Source organism: Chiloscyllium plagiosum, unplaced genomic scaffold, assembly GCF_037043375.1.
Source record: "Chiloscyllium plagiosum isolate Xiang-an unplaced genomic scaffold, Cpla_swu_hap1 HiC_scaffold_25, whole genome shotgun sequence".
NCBI classification, from domain to species: Eukaryota; Metazoa; Chordata; class Chondrichthyes; order Orectolobiformes; family Hemiscylliidae; genus Chiloscyllium; species Chiloscyllium plagiosum.
The window spans coordinates 31,254,487-31,267,437 of record NW_028270163.1 but is presented as its reverse complement, the minus strand read 5'-3'; the positions used below and the strand labels follow the sequence as shown (position 1 = coordinate 31,267,437).

General features: G+C 38.1%; 1 long non-coding RNA gene across 1 annotated transcript in view; it reads right to left on the bottom strand.

Moving 5' to 3' along the window:
• Nucleotides 1–287: 287 nt before the first annotated feature.
• Nucleotides 288–12,951, bottom strand: part of LOC148145312 (uncharacterized) — a 92,671-nt gene continuing 80,007 nt past the window's right edge. Inside the window, exon 3 of the long non-coding RNA XR_015761457.1 lies at nucleotides 288–349. This is a non-coding gene — a long non-coding RNA (uncharacterized LOC148145312). The remainder of the gene's footprint in view (nucleotides 350–12,951) is intronic.

Here is a 12,951-nt window from a genome sequence, read left to right as displayed (position 1 = left end):
AAGATGTTACCAATGTGCCCCAGAAACTACTAACATGAGACTAGATAATAGTAATTGGCTTATAAGTTTGAACTTGTACTTCTCCCCTTTTTTTGAAAGGGGTCTATCCTCCAGTAATTTGTCACAAATCCAGTTCCAAAAGATATGTGGAAAGTGATGCTATCTCCTCCCAAATCTCCATCAGTTTTCAGGGATGTACGCAAAGAGGTTGTCTTTGTCAGTCTTTAAACACAACTGAAGGCAAAAACAAACCGTTAATACTTGCTTGATTAGTTTTTTGATTGCCTCTCTTGTCCATTTTGAATCTGCATGATCCAGCAACTAACCGGAACATCTGTCTCTGGTAAAGCTGAAATATGGAAAATTGTTCTAATTAAATTTAGCAATTTTACATGTGCACCACATTTTGTGCTTTTTGAGAATGATAAAAAGATGATGCATCTCTTTAAATTTCTTGATGCTGAATATTAAGGGAACAATACGAATTGACAAATATGGTACAGTCTTATCTGAAAATCAGTATTTAATATTCTAACATGAGTTACACAAAACATTTACTTACGGTACTGTTAATACTACAGAGTAGTCAAGGAATTATATGATGAATTAATTGCTATTCAGTTGTGCAAATGTAAAATATGTTTATATTACAAATAGAAGACACAAATTGTAAACTCAGAGCACCTGATTTTATCAAGAGCATAAGGCTAATTCCCTGCGAAATAAGCACTATGCTTGGTGATGGGAAATTGGCCATGTTTGATGAGAACAGGAGGAAAGTCAATCTCTTGAGTGTCAGTCACTTGGGAGTCCATCAAGCAAACATAGATTAGGTAAATTCACAGTGAAGGTCTCATTTATAATGAATATAAATAATCTGAAACATCACCCGAAAGGAATTTAATAATGTAATTTGTATGTTTTGTATTCTTCTGTGTTTCAGCTTCCAATTCAGCATATTTTATTTGGTGTCATTTGAGAATGAGAATTTGAATAAATTCATAATTATTACTCAAAATAATTTTGAGTAAATGCAGAAGTCAAATAATTTTATGCTGTGATTGTTGAGTGTTCAAATTTAGAAGAATTTGTCTCAGTCGATTTAAATGCAGTAGATCAGAATCACAACCCATTCAAATGCCTGCCCACTGGACACAGTTTAAATGTTGCAAATGTTGAATAGTTGTATCCATCTTGTAACGGTGGTTCTGAGGTATCTCATGCAAGTCATTGATGGAATATCACAGCAAATATCGAAAACAAACATCGAATGTGGCTGTAGGACTGTCAACTTGGTGAAAGACGCTTTTTGATCTGCTCAAAACTTGTTGGTTTGCCAGAGCAAGGAGTTGATCTCGATGGAGTGTTGTAAGCTGGAACATCCCAAGGCTGACGGATGCATTAAAGCTTGGGACATCTGCCGCCATGACACATTGGGCAAAGACCACTGTCTAAGGGCTGCCTGACAAAGTTAAATGGATGTCCATTCAGTCATCAGAACCCCCTGCACCATCCCCCAACACCACCACTACCACAAGCCTCAAATATATGTAAATATAATATTGTACAGATATGAAAAGTCTTTGGTTTGTTTGTCAAACTCCAATATTTGTTTTGTTTAATTGTATGCTACTGTACGGAACCAAACCTTTTTAGTGACTATGTATGTATACAAAGATATTGTTATGAATAAACGATATTTTTGAACTTTTAAAGAACAAGTTGGGAAAAATCTCTACACTATACTATGACTTTTAATAGTTGTGTTCTTTACAATTCTACCTGTAAAATATTACAGTAAATACAAATCACTTATCTAAACCATTTTTAAATAAAGCTTCTGAGTGAATTAAAATTAAGATTATTTAAGTGTTATTTAAGTTGGGAAAATAATCAACTTTGCACTTCTAAAGGAGGCATTTGATATATATTAGGGAAGCAATTGAATAGTGAAAAAAGATCTGTCATTAAATATAGATAGATTCAGCTTTCTCTACTGGTATTTTAGTAACATCTCTGTTGAATACTGTTCTTTTTCTCGTGGTAACTGTACCTGTGAATAACATAGAAAAAAACAAGTATATTGTACATGGCAACAGTGTCTTTATTTATCACCTTCATGTCCTCAGAACATGATGCTGGGCAAACTGTCTAGCACTTAAAACATATTCTTTGTTGAGAAATATATTCAACTTATGCCCACGTGAGAATATAATATTTTTCCAATTTTCATCAATGTGACTGCAGGCAGCAGGAAGTCAAACAGATCAAACATCAATTGAATAATTGTATTTCAGCACTTCCACAATGGAAACAAGGTTCCTTGAACCTTATCATAAGACAGTGGGCACCCAGAAATCCAGAAAACTCTAATTTAATCACACACTTAACAGGAGACACATTTGCTGGTGGATAATGCAACATTCACACTACCCACACACATTACCATGAAAAACAAAAGACTTTCTGACATTATCACATCCACTAGTTTAATGTTAGACCTTAGGATTACTAGTTGTGGCATGACAACAACGGGTGAAAGAATCAGGAAAAGAATTACTCTAACTGTTTGACCTGAAAATTTGCTTGAATGAGAAATGTTGATATGGGGTTCTCAGTCACTGAATATGGGTGTAACCTAATCTAGAATTGCATTGAAGAATGCATTATGGTCATTTTTCTATGTCTCTCATCTGCCTTTTCATACTGACAATGTGAAGTATAGATACATAAATTAAGTCAGACTGGTGCTTGACTAGTTCATTCCCTTTCCCTCCTCAGTTGTTCAGAATACAGATGTTGAGTGTACTAAATATTACAGGAAACCTCAAATTTGGTGCACAATCTCATAACCAATCAGCAAATTTTTTAGATGTTATTATCAGAGCACACAAGTACTGTCATGATTGAACATGTACTGGTGAATCAGTGAGTGCCCATAAATAGACTGAACCTGAGAGCTAAATAGATGAATAGGTGGGCACAGAGATATCAGTAAATCGGCTTTCAAAGAGTGTTCAAGCAACTAGAAGGAAATACAAAATGTTATGAAATGATGATCCTCATGTTGATGAATGGTTGGGAAGAATAGAAAGATCTATCTCTGACACACACATTGTATTGGAATGATAAATGGCTGCAGTACCATTCAATGGGGAAAACAGTAGCAATGAGATGCAAGTGATGCCTTTTGTAAGGAAGAATAAGGAGAGGTAAACTAAATGGTGCAATTTTAGAAGAATATTGAAAGAGTCCCAATGGTTCACATCCACAAATCAAAAGCAAAATATGGTGACTGCTGGAAAACAGAACAACATGAAAAAGCTGGAAATATTTAGAAGGTCAGAGAATATCTATCGACAGAGAAACAAAGTTAATATTGTAAGTCACTGACCTTTCATCACACATATTTGAAAGTGTAGAACAATTTGATAAGGCTATCAAAACTATACACACATGACCCAACTATCAGCTGATGAAGGAGCGTCGCTCCGAAAGCTAGTGCTTCCAATTAAACCTGTTGGACTATAACCTAGTGTTGTGTGATTTTTAACACATGACCAGGGTTTTAAACATAGAAGCAGAGTACAAAAGTAGGAGCTGTGAACTGAAGGGAGATGGGGGAGCTGCTGACCGTCCTAACTCAATGACTATCCACAAGACAGCTCCACTAAATGATTAGTGCTTCTAATGCTGCTTCTAAGATCTATTGGGGATGAGTGTGGGATCTCACAACCCTCAACTCACAAATGTATTATGATTGTTACTGACATTCGTCAGTCCATCATAACATGAGAATAGAACCATAGAAACAGAGGTGTATACATAATGAGGTGTATACATAATGTGTATACATAATGAGGTAAGCAGCAGAGAATTGTGTGAGATACTAAAGCTCACAGAGGGAAACCCTACATGAAACTTCCCAAAACTGATACTTAGCCACTTATTTTTGTGGGTGGGTGGTGGTGGGGGGCGGTGGTGGGGGGTGGGGGGGTGTGCAGAAATGACTACATATATCATGCTCACAGGATTATTTTCTGCACCAGAGCTGACACTAGTGCAACAAGATGAAGAAACTCAAATTGTTAAGACCATGGGCACCACATGCAAGTGGAACAATACAAAATGTTTAGGGTATTTTGATGCTCCTTTGTTTTGTTGAAAAATTGAAATTTTAACTGCAGCTAAAACTTTTTTTCTGCAACATTGAAACACTTAGTTTGCAAATTCCACCGTATTCCTGGCAAATGCAGGACTCCATGTGATTGTCATGATATCATGTAAGGCCAAATTGCTTGTCTTAAACATATTTGACACAAAATACTGAGAACACTAATCCTGAAGAAATGTGCAGGCTGTGTACAAAGTAGTACAAAGGAATTGCAGTATGCGGAGCCCTTTATGTGACAAGGAAAAAATATTGAATGTAGACAGGGATTTTAAAAAGTAAGCAATAAAAATGGACAATTATTAAGACTGTCTATGATATTGAGTACAATAATAATGGTTAAAAGATGAATAGTACATGCAATCTTTGGTAAAAGAATTAAAAATTTATGAGCAAATAAGTAAGGAGTGCCACCACACAAGGTGTGATGATATTGCATAGCGTTTGACAATGCTTCACCTCGGGATTTTGCTATAACCCCAGTTGATGTTACTAGTGGACAAGCCAGATCGCAGATTGAAATCTAGTTTAATAAATCAGTGTTTTGTTTTGGTGCCAACAAGGCGATCTCTCCCTGAAACATAGGCATACAATGTTGCAGATTTGGTTTTCAAAATAAAACAGAAGCTTGTTTCACAAAAGAAATGAAGATAGAAGAAAGTCAAACAATTTACACATAACAAAAGTTAGAGATTTTGAAATATACAGTCCTTTATGTACAGTCATTTATCCCGAGCCACACCTCTACATATCCAAAAACAAAAACCTTGTACAGTACCCAAAATCACCCCTTTTACAGTCCTCAGACCAAAGAAGAATCCCTTTCTCTAATACCTTGATAAATGTATTTAAACTGTGACTTCAACTCAGTCTAGAAAATCAAATAACCTCTTCCTGAAGCTTTTAAACACTTGATTTTAAATGTTCTCAGCTTCAAATAACCTCTTCAAGATTCATTCCAACACTTTTGGTCTGGACTTTTTATGATACTCTAAGGTAATCTATTTTAACAAATCTCCCTTTCTCTGGAACAAAGGTTCATATATTCATCTTCAGCCAAGGACATCTATAGAATTGATCCAAATTGAAACTAAAATAAAACACTTCTTTTTCCAGGTTATGCGTGTTGCCCCTAAATTTAAAAAGAACAAATCCAGAAGTTTCTGATAGGAGCCCCAGTCCTTACTCGGTCATAAATTCTCCAAACATACACAAACATCCATTAGTTCTGAAAGCTATCACTCCATTAACGTGTTTTAAAAGAGGTCACCATAACCACAGACATATTACAAGTTAATCATTAATCCCCTCAGTTACGTTGAGCAACTCATATGCTACCTATTCAAAATTCAACCATCTAAAGGTAAAAATAAATGATATTAATATACATATAAAAAACATAAATCAGACATTTTTTATAACAATGCAAAAGAGCACGGGGTAGTGTAAGATATAATAAGGTAAACACGGGAGTTTACTAATTTTTCGGAAAATCAGAATGTATAAAAAGTCTCCAATGAAAACAAGAATGAACTAGAAATATACAAGAAAAAAACGACCCACTCTGTGCGACAGTTGATGGAAAAATGAGACTGCCAGCGGAACACAACTGTACACAAACCCTAGACACAGATAGATGATCAGTGTTAACAGTAACAGGAAGACCAATCATCTGTACCAGCACCAATAAATCTCACAACTCTCAGCAACGTTAGTTCCTCCAAACCTTCTGCTATCAAGATAGCATTATCAAAAATATGACATCAATAATGTTAAAGTTGACATTAATTATATACAGTTAACACCAGCTATAAAACATATTTGTTTAAAAATCCATAGGATCAGCACTCTGGGAGTAAACATTATGCTTGTAAACATTTTGTGATGTCCTAAAGATATGAAAGGCATCATATGAATGCAAGATCTCTTTAAAGGCAACGTCTAATCAAATTGTGTAGACCAAAAACTCTCAGATTCAACTCTTGCTTTTATGAAATTAAATGATTTTAATCCACAAGTTACTGCAATAAAATGAGCTACACAATCTGGAATAAGGTGGAGAAAATCAACCATTATTCCTGTTTTCAGCAATGCAAATTATTCACTCTCTGCAGGTACTGACTGTAGGATGTTGTATAATACACAGTCAATGGCTTGGACTAGATAAAGAGCATTCTTCAGTTACTCATCATAAGGAGCGAGAACGAGAATATGCAGAGAAGGAAATACAGTGAGGAGTGAGAGGAAGAGACACAGAGAGAGAATATGCAGTGGGACATCTCGTGCTGAGACCAGTCATGTTATCAGCTTCAGACAAAGGAATAGCGTAGAGTGCTGGGTTACATTATATCTCTTGACCAAGTAAATGTGTAAAAGAGCAAAAACAAAAAGAAAACAAGGAAACTTACATGGGCTTGAAGAACACGGGCTATGGTAAGGAACATATTAGAATCATGTGAGAAATCCAACAAGGCCCATCTTTTAACTAAGTTTGGGAAGTTAAAGAGCGATCTTACTGAACAGCACAAGGGATTATCGTTCGTTAACAACCATATTAACTGCAAGTCTCACCTCATTAATATGAAGCTTTTCAGACGCCATGAATTCTCACCATGGGTGACAGAATGGGGAGCTGGCAACTTCAGCACGCCAAAGGTTATGAAAAGTTTCCAAGTTGGTCACCACACACCATCTCAGGGCATGATCCATGGACACTGGAAGCACACCGCCCTCATCAACAGGGTACTCGGTCAACGTGAGTTAAACAATCTTCTTTTTGATGCCTCACACTCACTCTGCCACTATATCCACCTCGATTCATGTTCTACCACTCTTACGTTTACTTGCAACATCTTTCCCACTTGCCGATACCCATCCAACACCACTAATCCTGCATGCACCCCATGCTCTCTACTCACTCATGCAAGACATATCCACTCACTTTCACCTCCCGTAATCCCTTCTTTTCTTCTCATTCCAGGTGGAAAGCAGCCCCAACAGGGCAGAAAGACCCACGATAGATGGTGGGCTGCCCAACAATCAGCTCCTCACCCTTCATGTGGAGAGCATTTGTACTCTGACTGGTCTGAGTGACTAACTGACTGTGTCCAAGCCCCTGAACTGGTTTTGGAGGGTGTCTTTGACTTAAAGTGCAGGGTCCCCTAACCAAAAACTAAGTTCCTTAACCTGACTGAGGCCTGCTGCTAACCATGACAAGCTTCTTGCCTTTGTCTCTGTGCTAAACGACAAAGCAAGGCAAAAGTAATATGAGCCCAGTATCTCCAGCCGAAGAGACAAAGTACAAAGAGGCAGAGCAAGGTAATGAATGGTAGGGCATGTACACTTTGAGCATCCGAGTAAGGTCAGAGTGAGTGAATGCTATGTCAGCAAGTGAAGACCCCTGAGCTGCAACCTGGTCCAGTCTATGAGCCATGTATGTGATCCTGAATGCACAGTGTCTTTGCTGCAGCATTACAATGAGAGTTGCCAGTGCAGCCTGAGGTAGACCATTGAAGTACAGAAGGGTCTTGCAAGTGGATTGGAAATGTGCTTGAAGTTTTTTAGAGGCTGGCACATATCTGATGCCAATGCCCAAAGATGTGATCCAATGCCCATGGAGTGTGCCCTAAGGTGTTAGTGCCCATAATTCAACATAGAGGCCTTTTGGAGCAAGCAATGAGCTAAATCAGCCAGGTAACTGCTGCAATTCCCCTCTCCGGTTTTCTCAATGTCTACTTTGTTTGTCACATTTAGTAAAATAGAAAGCTAAATATTAATGAGACATGATGGATCTTTAACAAGCAATAATTCCCCATAATTTCTCACCGTGGCCTCATGAGAAATTCACTATATCACATACCAAAAGCATAAAAGATGGAGCGAGATGCTCACAACATCAAAATGGACCTTGCCAGGCTTCTCCCCTGATTCTACTATAGCCCACATCACTCTCATCCTATAAGATTCCACCTAAAAGGTTGGAATTTCTCACTCCCTTACATGACATGGGAATGACAAGAACGTTGGTAAACAAGGGAACAAATTAAAAAAGAAAGTCAGGACCTTGATGTGAAGAAAGGATTTCCAATATTCCCAAGAACCTTCCAATTCCCAAAGTTAAACCACCATCTAGCTTACACAGGTCAGGAATGTGATGGGATACTCTCCATCATCCTGCTGAGTGCAGCTCCACATAGTTTAGAAGACCAGAAGACCACACAAAATATAAACAAGAAGAGGCCATTTGGCCCCTCAAGTGTGTTCTGCTATTTATGGCTGATCTGAAACTTGCAACAACCATGACAAAACACATGCTTGATGACTGCCCCTCGCAAAACCTTATACATTCATACCTTACACCACCTTACCTTACAAACAGCAAATGCCATCTGCAAGATTCACTATAGCAACTCATAAAGCCTCTTACACCAGCACTTTCCAATTCTGCAAACTCTAAAAATTAGAAGGACAAAGATGCAAATGGAGTCATAGAGTCATAAAGATGTGCAGCACGAAAACAGACCCTTCAGTCCAACATGTTCATGCCGACCAGATATCCAAAATTAACCTAGTCCCATATGCTAGCCCCTGGCACATATCCTTCTAAGCAGAAGTGGGTACTGCCAATGCTGGAGATCAGAGTCAAGATTAGAGTGGTTCTGGAAAAGCACAGCAGACCAGGCAGCATCTGAGGAGCAGGAAAATCGATGTTTCAGGCAAAAGCTGAAGAGCGTTTGATAAACGAAACTTCAATTTTCCTGCTCCTCGGATGCTGCCTGACCTTACATATCCCTCTAAACCCTTCTTATTCATACACCCATCCAGGTGACCTTTAAATGTTGTAATTGTACCAGCCTCCACCACTTCCTCTAGAGGCTCATTCCATAAAATGAATGGAAACACCATTACCTGTAAATTCCCTTCCAAAATGCACATAATTCTGACTTGGAACAATATTGCCAAAAAAAATAATTTCACTGTCACTGGGTAAAAATCCTTGCACTATCTTCCTCATAGCACTGTGGGTGTACATACATCAAAATGAACTGTTGCAGTTCATGAAGGCTGCTCACCATCTTCTCGAAGGCAATTAGGGATGGGCAATAAATGCTGTCCCAGCCAGTGACGCCCACGTGCCAGAAAAGAATAAAAACAAATTGTAAATGCATGAAGTAGTTTGAATGCCCTATGTAGTCGCCTTTATCTTTAACCTGTGATGCATGCTATTATCCCTTGCTGCATACCTAATGGATGCTGAGTGAGCATGAGGGCTCTTACCACGTTTGCTGTGTCACACGATAAAACGTTAATGGATGGGTCACTGAATTCCCTTTCCCTCTATTGCTGTCTGCTTGCACATGCAGCCTACGCATAATCGTGTTATATATTATATTGTTCTTGCTATACTGTAACATGTTAAAAATAGAAGAAATGACTATCACAAAATATATTCTTAAACAAAACATTAAATTATTATCCCCAATTAACTTCAAAGGAGTCAGCATGTAACAATTTTAAGAAAGTATTGAGAAACAGTGTAATGATATTCTACAGCATCCTACCATCACCAGAGAGGTTAGATTTTACAATGCTCTGCAAATCTATTTTACCTGTAATTTGCTCCTATGCTGCAATGTGTTTTCAATTCTTATCAACACAGATGTTTTGTTCTTATTTCCCACCCTCTTGCCTGAGCTGTTGGTTTTATATTGGGGAACTATTCTACAACAGTAGTATCAACTTCCAACACACATCATTGGCAGGCAGTAAGAGCAGGAGAGGTTCCTGGTCAGCCCGATAATGGAAAAACAATAGGAGCCTGTATCTTCACTATTCATTGTTCCAGACTACAACATGCATGTAGAGTGTATGTTGCCACTGTATCTCAAGTTCCCTCAGTGAACTGTAACATTGCGCCACCATGTCTCTACAGGTGCTACCAGCTTTCCACATCATACCTAACTGGTTATTCTTCATTCTTCTTCAATATAGGTTATTGGATTGCCATAAACATATCTGGAATCACTAAATAATGATGATGAGATACCCAGACTGAGTTTTTCCATTGTAACAACTCTAATGCCAACCCCATTGAGATCATTAATAACTGGCTATTAAACTCCAGACTTCTTAATACTGTGTTTCAGTGTTAATCCTACCACAACATACCATCATGAGGGGCTCGAACTCACAGCTTCCATTGGGAATCTGTAGCATCAGATCTGTAGCATATGGTCAGGCAGCATCCAAGGAGCAGGAGAATCGACGTTTCGGACATAAGCCCTTTATCAGGAATCCTGATGAAAGGCTTATGCATGAAACGTCAATTCTCCTGCTCCTCGGATGCTGCCTGACCTGCTGTGCTTTTTCAGCACCACACTCTCGACTCTGACCTCCAGCATCTGGAGTCCTCACTTTTTCCTAGCATCTCTCATATCCCTAGGTCATCTCTAAGCATCTCATAGCTAATGCATTACTTTTGAATTGTTGTCATTGTTGTGTCATCAAATGTAGCTAGCAATTTTGTGATAGGAAGCTCTCATAAAAATCTCCATATAAAATGAAAGATGAGTCAATGAGAATATTCTTGTGTTGATTTGAGGGATGAATTTTAGATGAACAATCTCCTCTGCTTTGACTAATACCACGATCCCTTTTATGTTCTATTGATCAGACAAACTTGTTTAGCAATTTGTCTGATAACATTGGGGTTCAAATGCTTGTTTCATTTTAGGACCAGGTAAAACAAGCCACTTAATTTTTCTTCCTGTTATAAACCTATACTCCACCATTTTGCTAGGAACTTTGAACAAAAGAACACTTTCTTCTAATAACCAATAGTCTGAATCTTTTAAAGTTACAACTCTCACATCTATTGATTTGTTGACCAGTTCTACCTTTTATGTTACTTCAGAATACAGATAGATGTGGCTGTATATATCCTCTGTATTTCCTAAATAACAAAACAAAAATGATCGGGGGTTTGATTTCTCTGCAAACAAGCTAGAACATACTAATTAAACATAGTTACAATCTTCTCAGGAGGACTGAATCAATTCTCTTTTTAACACTTCTTGGTTAGCCACAAGAAAAATTTTTAAATTGTTTTTAATCTACAATATGTTCCACTTCAATCAAAAGATAGTATGAATCAAAATTAAGGTGCCAATTGCAAGCTTGCCTTGAGGGAAAGAAAGAGGATTTTTATTTAAATACTGTTTCTGAGGGGCTGAAAGAAACAGAATGAGGGGGGTCTTCCTTCTATTGCTACCAGTCAATTTTCCTTCTCTCTTTACCCAAGAGACTCTCTGGTATCTGAAATACCATCCACTTATATATTCCCAAATCTAGCTTCATTTTTTTTAAGTTGGATGATCTGTAGGCAGCATTCATCCAGTATGTGAAACTTCCAGAATGGTATAAGTCAACCAAAGAAACAGATTTAAGTTTCAGTGCATCAGATGAATTCTTGTTTGTTGATTTTTTTCACGAATGTAGCTCAACTTAATTAGTTTTGTCGCCATCCTTTTTCAAAAATATTTTTACCCATGAAATGTCCCTGGTATTGAAATTAGATAATGAAAGTTATAGACAATAGACAATAAACAATAGGTGCAGGAGTAGGCCATTCTGCCCTTCAAGCCAGCACCACCCTTCATTATGATCATGGTTGATCATCTCAATCAGTATCCTGTTCCTGCCTTATCCCCATAACCCTTGATTCCACTCTCCTTAAGAGCTCTATCCAACTCTTTATTGAAAGTATCCAGAGACTTGGCCTCCACAGCCTTCTGGGGCAGAGCATTCCATTCACCCACCACTCTCTGGGTAAAGGAGTTTCTCCTCAACTCTGTTCTAAGTGGCCGACCCCTTATTTTTAAAGGGTGTCCTCTGGTTCGGGACTCACCCATCAGCGGAAACATGTTTCCTGCCTCCAAAGTGTCCAATCCTTTAATAATCTTATACGTCTCAATCAGATCCCCTCTCAGCCTTCTAAACTCAAGCATATACAAGCCCAGTCGCTACAATCTTTCAGCATAAGATAGTCCCACCATTCCGGGAATTGACCTCGTGAACCTATGCTGCACTCCCTCAATAGCCAGAATGTCTTTTGTCACATTTGGAGACCAAAACTGAGCACAATATTCCAGGAGCGGTTTTACCAGGGACCTGTACAGCTGCAGAAGGACCTCTTTGCTTCTATACTCAATTCCTCTTGTTATGAAGGCCAGCATGCTATTAGCTTTCTTCACTGCCTGCTGTACCTGCATGCTTGCTTTCATTGACTGATGTACAAGAACACCTAGATCTCGTTGTACTGCCCCTTTACCTAACTTGACTCCATTTAGGTAGTAATCTGCCTTCCTGTTGAAAGTTGAAAGTTGATAGTCCATTTTTACCACTATCATAACAATTCCAATTTGGCATTTTCCAGATCAACTCTCTTCATTATCAACTCTTTCAGTGCTAAAGAATCTCATTATTTTTAAAAGATATAATTAAAAAGCTACATTTTTCAATTAAACTGTGAACAATTCATATCTAAATTATACAATGGTCTGGAGTTAACACTTTCAATAATGGTTGGTTTCCTGCCACTTGTGATCACTGTGACCGACTCCATCTTATTTTGTGAAATCATGCATTTTGCATGTTAACAGCAAGTTCCTGGTGGAATGTCAATCTTCTCCTTGGAATTTGTCATGAAAGCAAAAGGAGGGCACTGCAAAAAAAAACTTTTGCAGGTTTTGTAGTAACTGGAAGGAAACAGCATCATTTCT